Source organism: Phoxinus phoxinus (assembly GCF_949152265.1).
Source record: "Phoxinus phoxinus genome assembly, chromosome: 6".
NCBI classification, from domain to species: Eukaryota; Metazoa; Chordata; class Actinopteri; order Cypriniformes; family Leuciscidae; genus Phoxinus; species Phoxinus phoxinus.
This window is the reverse complement of record NC_136881.1, coordinates 42,968,466-42,981,726: the sequence shown is the minus strand read 5'-3', so window position 1 is coordinate 42,981,726 and position 13,261 is coordinate 42,968,466. Positions and strand designations below refer to the sequence as shown.

The 13,261-nt window shown below is 36.0% G+C and overlaps 1 protein-coding gene across 1 annotated transcript in view; it reads left to right on the top strand.

Moving 5' to 3' along the window:
- LOC307001030 (deoxynucleoside triphosphate triphosphohydrolase SAMHD1-like) overlaps positions 1-4,708 on the top strand; it is a 38,756-nt gene extending 34,048 nt beyond the window's left edge. Inside the window, exon 19 of the mRNA XM_079617126.1 lies at positions 4,576-4,708. The gene's annotated coding sequence lies outside the window, so the exon portion shown is untranslated. The remainder of the gene's footprint in view (positions 1-4,575) is intronic.
- Positions 4,709-13,261: the final 8,553 nt, after the last annotated feature.

Genomic DNA, 13,261 nt, shown 5'->3' with positions numbered 1-13,261 from the left:
ACACATTGGCTAAGTCAATATCAAATTATGCAGAGAGCCATATATGATTATTGTAAACAAGAGGAGAATGTTTTTGTTTTTTGACTGACATTGACCAAGTCTGTACAGCACGACCTGACCTGATAAACTATTGATGACTTTAAAATGGTTGTAGAGGACTGAGTTGTAAGACCAAACAACAGGCCTGAAAAGCAGGATACGCTGTGAGACTGAGGGCCGTTGCCCTTCAAATACTTCGATAAGAAAATGAGATTGTGGCTTTAAGTGAAGAATGTAATATTTTTGTTTCAGAGACAGAGAAAGATGTCTGGAGGAAGTTTGTCTGAGGGACAACGTTTGGGTTGGTGTTGATGGCAGACTTTATCGAAGACACTATGTTAAATGTTATGTTAAATTGATGATCGAGTTGTGTCGACCATCAAAAGGGGGATGCTTTAGGTTTTATATTCTTTATGGAATAAATGTTGGGAGAACACTATAGGGTAATTGGGTAAAAGCCCTGAAAGAAGCCATTCTTCTGCCTAACAAAATTGCTGTCTGGATTGGTTCAACAGGAAACGCCAGGACATCGAAGGCCGTGGAAACTACGTACTTTACTATCTGACGATAACCTCGAAATTTGTTTTTCTTTACAGAGAGCATGCAGGATTGGGAGACAGGGCAAAATGTGCCCAATGAAATAATGGCAGAGCATAACTTTAAAATTTTCCTTTTGCAGAATGTCAGGAGGGATTGTATCAAGCTGAACTGATTCTGTTTTTCCAAATGTATGAATATTGACTTGTTAACGTGGATATGTGTTTTTCAGGGGAAAAGGACTCTGACTTTATTAAGCAAGAAATGTCTAATGATAATATGTTTCAGTTTGTAAACAGATGGTGAAAATTCCACAGGTCACACCAAAAGGGATGAGAGGGAAAGACAAGCGGTCACTAACAAAATACTTAAAGTCTCCATTCACAGGTGACAGTAAGCAGGAAATGGTTCATTCCATTGGGGGTGTGGTGGTGATCCCATTAGTCCATGGGGCAAACGAGATGATCAACACGCCTGGAGGAGGATGTGGACCAACTAATGGTTTAAGAATGTGGTTTTGTGATGATTTTGAGGATTTTATCTGATTATATTGAAATAGAGCTTAGTATTGATATTGGTATATGACAAATGATTTGATTGGTTACTGATTCATTAGAAAATATTTAAGGCAAATGTTTTGAGGAAGATCTATTAATTAATTTAAATTATAGGGATTATTGTTGAAGCTTATTAAGTAGAACCACTGCCTGATTGAATTAAAGGTAAAAGAACAAAATATGGTTAGGGAAATGGATATGGGGGATGTTAAATGTGTTATGCTGATAATTTTGTTATTCATGGGTGAATATGAGAAAACTGGAATGTCTGTTCAATTGAAAATTACAGTCTATCTGGATGATGATGATGATGAACAAAATTATGCAGATGATTCAAGTAGAGATTACAGTTAAATGTGTTGATGTTTTCTTTTTCTTTCTGAGAACGATTGATATGTAAAGAGGGTTAAAAGTAGCAGTCATCCGTGTTACGAGATGGCGTACAAGGACAGGGTTTGAAACTGAGGGATTTTTTTATTTTTTTATTTTTTTATTTGTATTTATTTATTTATTTATTATCTGTTTGTTTTCCTACTGTGCTATAATCTTTTTCCTTACTAGTGTGACTGCGGTAGTGAGCCCGGCATTAGTAAATTGTTTACTTGCTTGCTAAATAATTAATGGGGCTTTCCCCCACAAAAAACAGCCTTATGCTTCTTCATTCTAAACTTTTTCTTCACAGGTTCAAGGAGACTGATTTTTATGATGTGATGTAATGACTTGAACTTGCATTTAATATTGTTGTTATTATTATTATTATGTTTGATTAATAATGATAAAAAGTGAGGAGTTGTAGTGGCGGTTTTATGATATTCATTGATCTTTAGTAAAATATAGATGATTCAAAGAATGTCACATGTGTGACTCTCACTTGTTAGTGTGAGATGATTATGTTTATGTACCTGGGAAGGCAGAAGGGAGAGACACTCCAGAGAACAGACGAACGAGGACCTCTGACCTAGATGTCAGAAGGCCATTTGATGTAGGGGGGGGGGGGCTTAGTGACGAATCTAAACTAGTGTTATGGCTTCCTTGTCTATGGAAAATTACTGAATGGAAGACTACTGGGAGGATGGCTCTGGCAAGAAGACCTTGGAAGAGCCAGGAGATAAAAGCAGGTTCAGTCTGTCTGGGGGGTGTGTCACTCTTCTGCACAGGGTAACAGCTGTGTATTAGACTGCTCCTTCTTGCAAGAATAAATACTTTTAATTTTATAATTTGACTCTGAGTCTCCCTTACGCAGTGATGTTTGTTTGATGAATTTTTGCCACAACATACACTGTTAGACCTTACCGGGTTTTTTTACAGTAAAATACTGGCAACACTGTTGCCAGTAATTTACTGTTAATTGTACAGTTCTTTACTGTAATCTACAGTATTTTACTGTAGTATACAGTTTGTTACTGTAACATTTACTAAATTAAAACTCGAGTTAAAACTAATTTCACTTGCAGAAACCGACTGCCTTAAATTGACCAACTGTCATTTAAATGTATTAACTAAAATGTGTAATGCATTAATAATGTGAGAAAAGAGTTGAGAACTTTCATTAGAAACCACTAAAAAAAACTTAAGTACATAAAAAGATTTCCACTGGACCAGCAATTACACAGTCACCACCTGTTAAATAAAGCAACATGCAGCGTATCATCAATGTTTCTAGATCGGCTGCTGCACTGAAGCACAGGCTCTACTCTTCAGCACAATGGTGACCCAAAAAACTACATTTTACAGTAAACTACTGGCAACAGTGTTGCCAGTATAAACCTGTTTTATAACTTACAGTTTATTACTGTTTAAATACTTTTCGTGGGTGTGTCTTTTTATCTTACACTGTTAACCCTTTCAACCCCACAGGAAAATCCACACTACAAAGAGTAAAAGTAACATTGACAGAGTTGCAGTGAGATAATTAAGAGAATATGTAAGTGATTGTTGAGCATTCGTGATGAACACCTGCTGTTAACAAGCAGAATCACTGAAGGAAAGAGGAACACAAGAACAGAAAATAGAGAAACACAAGAACTACAACTGACTTCCAGCCATAACACATTATTACACGTATTATTAACCAGTATGACTTTATTTCTGTCATACATCTACAGAAGTAGTTATTGAGATGTTTAATTGAAAATGTTTGATTTGAAGTTACCATTATAGAGATCAGTGTTTGCTTTAATTGGGTTGCTGATGCTAAAATAAAATGTTTTTCTCTTGAGCTGTGTTTTTGCATTCACACTTGAGCACACACACAGTTTGTGAATGATTGTGATTTTATTCACTATCATGAAGAAATCATTATATAGCCTGTCCATTCACTAAGAAGTTACTTCTCACTCATTCAGAGTTTAATTGTCAATCAAAAGTGTTACATTACCACCACTGTGAAACAACAGCAACAATGACTAATTTATTTCTAACACATGCATAACCAAAAATAACAGATCTACACTGCAATACAGAAACACAGAAATAACACAAATTAGAACATGCATCTCAACAATGGTGGGAATACATATTTTTAATTATTATTCATTCAGCAGAGCATGCTGGGAGTTTTATACTATCCTGGTACCCAGCATGCATTGCGACATGAAACTTTTGATTGTCCCCATTGTTGAGATTCATACGCTGATTGTTGATGTCTGTGTGTGCCTGAGACAAACAGGAGATAATATAATTGTAATGCACTATATGATTTCAAAATTCTTCAGTTGAACTGATTACAGAAATATTGCTTTATTTCATGTTGTAGATTATCAGATATATGGTATTAAACCCATTAATTCATGGCTTACATACAAAAATGAGCAACAACTTATGAATGGTAATTTTTTGGTCACAAAACCAAAAATTCCTTATCAACTTCATCTTGACTTTTTATTGCCATAACAAATGTGCTTTATAAACTCAATGTTACAACAGCCAGAGAGAGATGAATGGAAGAAGTTTTTAAGTCAATGTGCAAGAGACCAACTAAAGCAAATACTGATCTCCATCACGGTGACAACAAAATGTATTATTAACTAAATCTCTGTTCATTGTCAACAATAACTTTTGTACATGTATGGAAAAAATAATGTTAAACTGGTTTCACACTCAGTGTGGCTGGAAGTCAGTTGTAGTTCTTGCGTTTCTCTTTTTTCTGTTCTTGTTTCTCTGTCCTTCAGTGATTCTGCTTATCAGGTGTTCATCAGTGTCTCAATTCACTCACTTATTTTCATTCACTCTGTCAAGTGGACTATATTAGTGAACTAGTGTAGGGAATAGTGAATGAGGGTATAGGGTGTGATTGGGAAAACAGCCTCTGAGTGTCGACTTTGAGCGCTGTTAATTCACAGTATATTCCTGTAGGTATATTCCTGTATATTACTGTTTTAATGGAAAATGGTATAATATTGTAAGAATTTGGGCTTTTTCTACAGTAAGGGCTAACAGTGTATGCTATTGAAGAAATATACAGATTATAAAAGTATAATGGAAAATATTTTAAAGTCAAGGAGTGTTCATTTTATAATGGGAATTGCATTTAAAAACAAAACAGGGACAGTTATCTGGTAAATGTGGGTACATTTTATTTCATGCAATTTCAGGGGAAACGAGTGAATTATGAAAACAAATATGCTTTTTAACTTTTTATTTAAGCTTTCAGTGTTTCACCACACATCAAAAATACGTCTAGTTGAACAGTGATTCACTCTCTATTATTTAATAAATATAATTTTGTTAAATCTTGTTGATTTTTCTGCTGCACAAAATATCCTTTTTTTTACGATGAATGGAAAATAAATTTGTGTTTAACACACTTTTGGACACAGAAACAACATTTTGTCTTTGTAATTTTTTCTCTCAAGAATAATCTGGGAAAACAAAGACAAAAAGTCACATTAAAGGAAAATATGAGCAATTCATGTGCAGAACATAAACTACATTCATTCATTACTTCTATTTATATATATTTTAAACCTCTTCGAAGAGTTGTTTCTACACACATGCCCTCTTAAAATAATATACATTTATTAATAATATTTTATTGATTGATTACATGTCGCTGCACTATATAAACATTAATTCATAGTTTTTTTGTAGTTCTCAAGCATTTCTCAAGATGTCTCTCAAGGGTCAATTGGACATTTACCCACTATAGTGGGTTATTGGACAAATAGTGGGTTTGTGGGACGGGGCGCGGCTTGGGAGTGGGGGATGGGAGGTCAACGGGACATTTGCCCAATATAGTGGGTTATTGGACAAATAGTGGGTTTGTGGGACGGGGGCGTGGCTTGGGAGTCGGGGATGGGGGGTAAACGGGACATTTGCCCAATATAGTGGGTTATTTGACAAATAGTGGGTTCGTGGGATGGGGCGTGGCTTGGGAGTGGGGGATGGGGGGTAACGAGACATTTGCCCAATATAGTGGGTTATTGGACAAATATTGGGTTTGTGGGACGGGGCGTGGCTTGGGAGTGGGGGATGGGGGGACAACGAGACATTTGCCCAATATAGTGGGTTATTTGACAAATAGTGGGTTTGTGGGACGGGGGCGTGGCTTGGGAGTCGGGGATGGGGGGTCAACGGGACATTTGCCCAATATAGTGGGTTATTTGACAAATAGTGGGTTCGTGGGATGGGGCGTGGCTTGGGAGTGGGGGATGGGGGGTAACGGGACATTTGCCCACTATAGTGGGTTATTGGACAAATAGTGGGTTCGTGGGACGGGGCGTGGCTTGGGAGTGGGGGACGGGGGGTCAACGGGACATTTGCCCAATATAGTGGGTTTTTGGACAAATAGTGGGTTCGTGGGACGGGGGCGTGGCTTGGGAGTGGGGGACGGGGGGTCAACGGGACATTTGCCCACTATAGTGGGTTATTGGACAAATAGTGGGTTTGTGGGACGGGGCGCGGCTTGGGAGTGGGGGATGGGAGGTCAACGGGACATTTGCCCAATATAGTGGGTTATTGGACAAATAGTGAGTTCGTGGGACGGGGGCGTGACTTGGGAGTGGGGGACGGGGGGTCAACGGGACATTTGCCCAATATAGTGTTTTTGGACAAATAGTGGGTTCGTGGGACGGGGGCGTGGCTTGGGAGTGGGGGACGGGGGGTCAACGGGACATTTGCCCACTATAGTGGGTTATTGGACAAATAGTGGGTTTGTGGGACGGGGCGCGGCTTGGGAGTGGGGGACGGGGGGTCAACGGGACATTTGCCCACTATAGTGGGTTATTGGACAAATAGTGAGTTCGTGGGACGGGGCGCGGCTTGGGAGTGGGGGACGGGAGGTCAACGGGACATTTGCCCAATATAGTGGGTTATTGGACAAATAGTGGGTTCGTGGGACGGGGGCGTGGCTTGGGAGTGGGGGATGAGGGGTCAATTGTCAATATGTAACATTATTTATTTCAATTAACGTAAGTTAATTACATTAAGTTAATCCATAGTCGTTTAGTTGAATAAGGTTAACAGTCTTAATTTTGTCCAAAACAATGACGTTAATTAAGTTCAATTATCCTAAAATTAAAATTTTTACATTCAACCAAAACAAATAATCCAGCTTCACACAGCAAAAACTCCAGTGTTAAATGAACTTTCCTGGGAGTTTATATGGCTCCAGACTCAAGAGTGTTAAAGTATTGAAATATGAGTGTTACCCAGTCAACACGGTGATCTCACAGTGATCTCATCATGTGGTCACAACGTGAGCAATGTGATTTCACAGTGAGCTAAAAGTGTAACCTCACAGCGCACTCACTGTGTGCTCATGGCCGCAATATGAGCTCATCACAGCTAGAAATGTTATTGTTCTATGAATGTTTTGAGAGCATTATATTATGTTATGGTTTCTGTAGCTAATTTTATTTTTGTTACCAGAATGTTCTCCTAAAAAGTAGGATAACAGTCTCTAAAAACATTTTAAAAATGTTTAGTGATTACATTGATAGAACATTATCCCCTAACATTATTATAAGGGTTTAGCGGGAAGTTTCCCAGCAGACACAGGACTGATCCTCTTAAAAGAGGTTTAGATGTCGAAGTTGGTTTGAAAGTAGTTGTTTGGTTTGGTCACCATTATGGAGGTCAGTGTTTGCTTTAGTTGGGCTCTTTGGCCTTGACTATTTGATGTTAGTTTTTCTCTGGCTGTTGTGTTTGTTAAAGAAAGAAAAAATGTGAAGTATATACACAGCAAAAACTGTGTTCACAGCAAACACTCCAGTGTTAAATTAACACTCCTGTGAGTTTATATGAGTCCACACTCAAGAGTGTAAAGTGTTAAAATATGAGTGTTTAATGAACACTCAAGAGTGTTAAAGTTAATGAGATAATAAAGTTATTAATTGAGTGATGATTATTAGTGATGAACACCTGATGTTAAAAAGCAGAATCACAGAAGGAGAAAATCACAAATTGTAAGCCACCATTATGGAGATCAGTGTTTGCTTTAGTTGTGCTCTTGACCCTTATATTATTAACTTAAGATTGTGTGTGCCTGCTGTTATTATAACATATGACAGATGAACAAAGAAAAAAAGTGATCTATTGGTTATGTTATGACAATCATAATTTGAACTTGATCACTGAACCCTTATTTCTGATTTAGTTTTAAGTTGTTTATTACAGCATAACTGATTCTACATAAATATCCAGAACTTTTGATAAATAAATACAGAATAATTTATTTTAAAGTTGTTTTGAAAAAAATCTTTCTTTTAGGCACACACAGACATGAAGATTCAGTCTATGCATCTCAACAATGGTGATGAGCAAAATATTCAATTAGGAAAAGGAAATTACTTCGACAAATCAGATCATAATTTCTTAATTCCGCAATGCATGACGGGAGCCATTAATGAGTTGATTGGTGGCAGCCGCTGCAACATGCTTTATTCTTGTCACCATTGTTGAGATTCACAGGCTGATTATTGATGTCTGTGTTTTTGATCAGAACAACTATAATTGGATTATATAAAAAATACTGAAAATCGTATGATTTAGATACATAGAGCTTCTGTATTAACAAGTTTAACCAAACTATTTAGTATGTTTTGATCATTTCAGATCACAATATGATTATGCCAAAACATAACCGACACCATCAGATCACAATTTTTCTTTGTCCGTCTGACTGTTATTAATCAGTAACAGCAGACAAGCAAAATCTAAAGTTAATAAAATAAGGGTCAAGAGACCAACTAAAGCAAACACTGATCTCCATAATGGTGGCTTACAATTTGAGATTTTCTCAAATTTTATTTTATTTGTTTTGTAATAAGTGAAGCTAGTAATGCTATTTGTGGAGTTGTTTAATAAAGTTGAATCCTGACATCAGAAAAATGTTTAGACGTCAACCCAATTTTAATTTTCAACCAAAATTTGACATCTGAGTGATGTTGGAGTCCACGTCCAATAACATTTTTAGCTGGGATGAGCTCATATTGTGACCATAATATGAGCACACAGTGAGTGCACAGTGCGGTTACACTTTTAACTCACTGTGACCTCACATTGTGATCATATGGAGAGATCACTGTGAGATCAAAGTGTTGACTGGGTAGGCCACATTTACACATAGCCGGGTATTTAGAGAAACAAATATTTCCCCCCCTCCGTTTTCAATAATAACATTGTGCACACAACCCGCATAAATACGCCGTCGAGCGCCTTTATAACTATGCCAAACCTATGGGCGGCAGTGTAGGGAGAAGGATAAAGCCATGCAAGCCAATCAGAATCCTCAGAATCGACAAGAGAGAACCTAAAACCCTGTTTCTCCCAGTTGACACGACAACATATAACCGGCGTTTTCAGAAATCTCCACTTTGGCCGGAGTTTTTAGAAATAATCGTTTTCTGGGATAAAAACAGCGTTTTCGTGCAAATGATAGGCCAAAACGCAGAGAAATATCTGCGTTTTCCCATCGTGTTAACGTGGCGTTAAATTGACACTAAAGAGTGTTAAAGTTAATGAGCTAATTAAGTGATTTATTAAGTGATGATTGATCATGATTGAAGACACCTGATGTTAACAAGCAGAATCACCAAAGGAGAAAATCTATTTTTTTAAGACACCGTTATGGTGATCAGTGTTTGCTTTAGTTGGGCTCTTGACCCTTAAATCAGTAACTTTGGGTTTTGTTTGGTTGTTGTATCTGAGTTATGACTCAGATGAACAAAGAGAAAAGTTGATCGGGCGGTGTTGGTTATGTTTTATCATTAGGTTGCCTACTCCCTGAACTAATTTAGAGTCTAATCTCTGACTTAAATGTACATTGTTAATTACAACATCACTGTGATCCTACCGAATAATATCCAGAATTTTCTAAATAATCTAAAGTATTTCCTAAAAGTTGTTCTGATAAACCAAAATCTTTCTTTTAGGCACACACAGACATCAATAATCGGTGTATGAATCTCAACTAGGTGACAAAAAGAATATTCAATTAGGGAAAGGAAATTATTTAAAAAAATTCAGATCACAATTTATTCATACCGCAATGCATGATGGGAGTCATGAATAAGTTTTTATTGGTTGCACCCAGAATGCACTGCAACATGCTTTATTACTGTCACCATTGTTGAGATTCACAGGCTGATTATTGATGTCAGTGTGTCTAAATAAAGTAATATTCAAAGTCTTTTGATCATAATAAATATTTGTTTATATTGAAAATGCTGATAATCATTAACTGTAGAATGACATGCTGCTATACTTTTCTCATTGTTCATCTGAGAGTTATAACTCAGACACAAAAAGCTAAACGAAATCTAAAGTTAATAATGTAAGGGTCAAGAGCCCAACTAAAGCAAACACTGATCACCATAACGGTGTCTTTAAAAAATAGATTTTCTCCTTCAGTGATTCTGCTTGTTATCATCAGGTGTCTTCAATAATGCTCAATCATAACTCAATTAATCACTTAGGCCCCGTTTACACGATGGGAAAACGCAGATATTTCTCTGCGTTTTGGCCTGTCATTTACACAAAAACGCCGTTTTTATCCCAGAAAACGATTATTTCTAAAAACTCTGGCCAAAGTGGAGATTTCTGAAAACGCCGGTTATATGGTGTCGTGTCAACTGGGAGAAACGGGGTTTTAGGTTCTCTCTTGTCGATTCTGAGGATTCTGATTGGCTTGCATGGCTTTATCCTTCTCCCTACACTGCCGCCCATAGGTTTAGCATAGTTATAAAGGCGCTCGACGGCGTATTTATGCGGGTTGTGTGCACGATGTTATTATTGAAAACGGAGGGGGAGAAATATTAGTTTCTCTAAATACCCGGCTATGTGTAAATGTGGCCTTAATTATCTCATTAACTTTAACACTCTTCAGTGTTAATTTAACACTCATATTTTAACACTTTAACACTCTTGAGTCTGGAGCCATATAAACTCCCAAACTGTAAAAATGAAAACATAGATTTTATTTATATCTAATTAATAAAAATGAGGCAACAGATTACAAGCAATATTATTAATTATATTTAACAAATTAGAATTGAGTAATAATTAATCAAATTAATTCCTTAAATGTTACACTGTAAAAAATAAAACATAGATTTTATTTATATTTAATTAATAAAAATGAGGCAACAGATTACAAGCAATATTATTAATTAAATTTAACAAATTAGAATTGAGTAATAATTATTCAAATTAATTCCTTAAATGTTAACCATTTAAAATGAGTTAAATTTACAAAATATATGTTATTGCCAACATTGAAGACACCTGATGTTAACAAGCAGAATCACTGAAGGAGAAAACCATAATGAAAGTCACCATTATGGAGATGAGTGTGTGTTTTAGTTGGGCTCTTCACCCTTAAATTATTAACTTTAAGTTTATGTTTGGCTGCTGTACATGAGTTATAACAGCCAGATGAACCAACGGTGTTTCACAATCATTTGACCTGAATCACTGAACTCAAATGGAGTCCAATTTCTGACTCAAGTTAACTTTATTAACTATAGAAGTACTGGCCTTTTACACCATAATATTTTTAACTTTTACAATGTAATTCTAATAATTTCTAAAAAGTTTCTCTTGTACAAAAACAAACAAACAGACATCATGAATCTGCCTGTGCATCACTGTTAGACATTTTATTGTATTTTTGCGGTAACTTACTGGCAGCACTATTGCCAGTAAGTTACTGTAAGTTCCACTTTACAGTAGCTTACCTGTAAATGTGTTTTACAGTATGATGCCCTTACTGCAATTTTATTTTACAGTAAGATGGCCTTACCGCAATTTCATTTTACAGTAAGATACCCTTACCGCAATTTCATTTTACAGTAAGATACCCTTACTGCAATTTCATTTTACAGTATGATTTCCTTACTGCAATTTCATTTTACAGTAAGATGCCTTACTGCAATTTAATTTTACAGTATGATGCCCTTACCGCAGTTTTATTTTACAGTACAATACCCTTACTGCAACTTTTTCTTTTATTTTTCATTTATTTTACACTATTAATGCTATTGAATTGAATAAATTCCAAAAAAGTTATTTACTATCACAATTAATTACATTCAATTTACTTATTGTGATGCAACATTTAAAAGAGAAATTCATGCATAACAAATAAAAGCAGATCATGACAATACGCAAAAAAATGTTTTTTTTTTAAAATCAAGTACAAAATACACTAACAGTTCTCAGCTAAAACAAGAGGAAATTAAATCAAAAGGAAATGGCACCCACCTCTCTACTAATCCCAAATAAATAACAATATACATTTGTATGATAAAGAACAATACAACAAAAGTTTACAAATAAATAACTGATCTGAGGAATGGTGCTGCTTTTGCCCCCAAAGCTTCCTCTCCTCCAATCACAGCAGATTTACACCCGATCATTGGCGTCAGGTGGCAGCAATTCCTTTCTGCTTATGGGAAGTAGAGAGAGAGAAACAGGGAGAAAGGGGAAAATAAATAAAAAAACAAAACAAATACATCCATGGACATAACACACTCAAACAGCAAGTTCTACAGATTGTAGCACCAGCACCAGATTTGGTAGCACCGCACATGTAATATGAGCTTAATCACCGTCTTTCTTAAATTTAGACTTTTGTCTCAGTGCATGCGTTGTTTTAGTTTGGCAGGGTCGCCACTAGCTTAGCTTAGCATAATGAATGGAATCTTTTGTTGCCAGCTAGCATGTTCTGAGTAAAAGTGATATAAAAAAACACCTAATTACTTCTTGTGGCCTGCATATTCACAACGAGTACAAATAGCGATGCAGATTAAGACTAGGCGATTTCCTAGACAGATTTTGACTTGGGACTATATTAGGGTGAAGCACAGGCGAAGCACTGCTACTTGAGTGCAGAGATATCACGCAACACATGAAATCCCAGTCAACATAATAGTAGCTGGCTATTTTTCCTACAGTAGACATAGTAAATGGCGATGAACATGGCTGATTTTGTGAGAGACGAAGAGGGTGACTTCTCAGACAGTCAAGATCCAGAACCACACTGTAAAAAATAAAACATAGATTTCATTTAAATTTAATTAATTAAAATGAGGCAACAGATTACAAGCAATATTATTAATTAAATTTTACAAATTAGAATTGAGTAATAATTAATCAAATTAATTCCTTAAATGTTAACCATTTAAAATGAGTAAAATTTACAAAATATATGTTATTGCCAACATTGAAGACACCTGATGTTAACAAGCAGAATCACTGAAGGAGAAAACCATAATTAAAGTCACCATTATGGAGATGAGTGTGTGTTTTAGTTGGGCTCTTGACCCTTAAAATAATAACTTTAAGTTTTGTGTGGCTGCTGTACATGAGTTATAACAGCCAGATGAACAAAAAGAAATGTTGATCTGATGGTGTTGGTTGTGTTTCATAATTTCACAATCATTTGACTTGAATCACTGATCTCATGTAGAGTCCAATTTATGAGTTAAATTTATTTATTAATTCTAGCTGCATAATATTATTATCCTTTTCAATGGAATCCAAATGATCAAATTAATAATAATAAAAAATATATCTGTTTTTTTTTAGGCGCACACAGACATCAAGATTTAGCGTATGAATCTCAGCAATGGTGACAACCTCTGATCATAAGCTCATTATTTATTCATGCAGCAATACATGATGGGAGC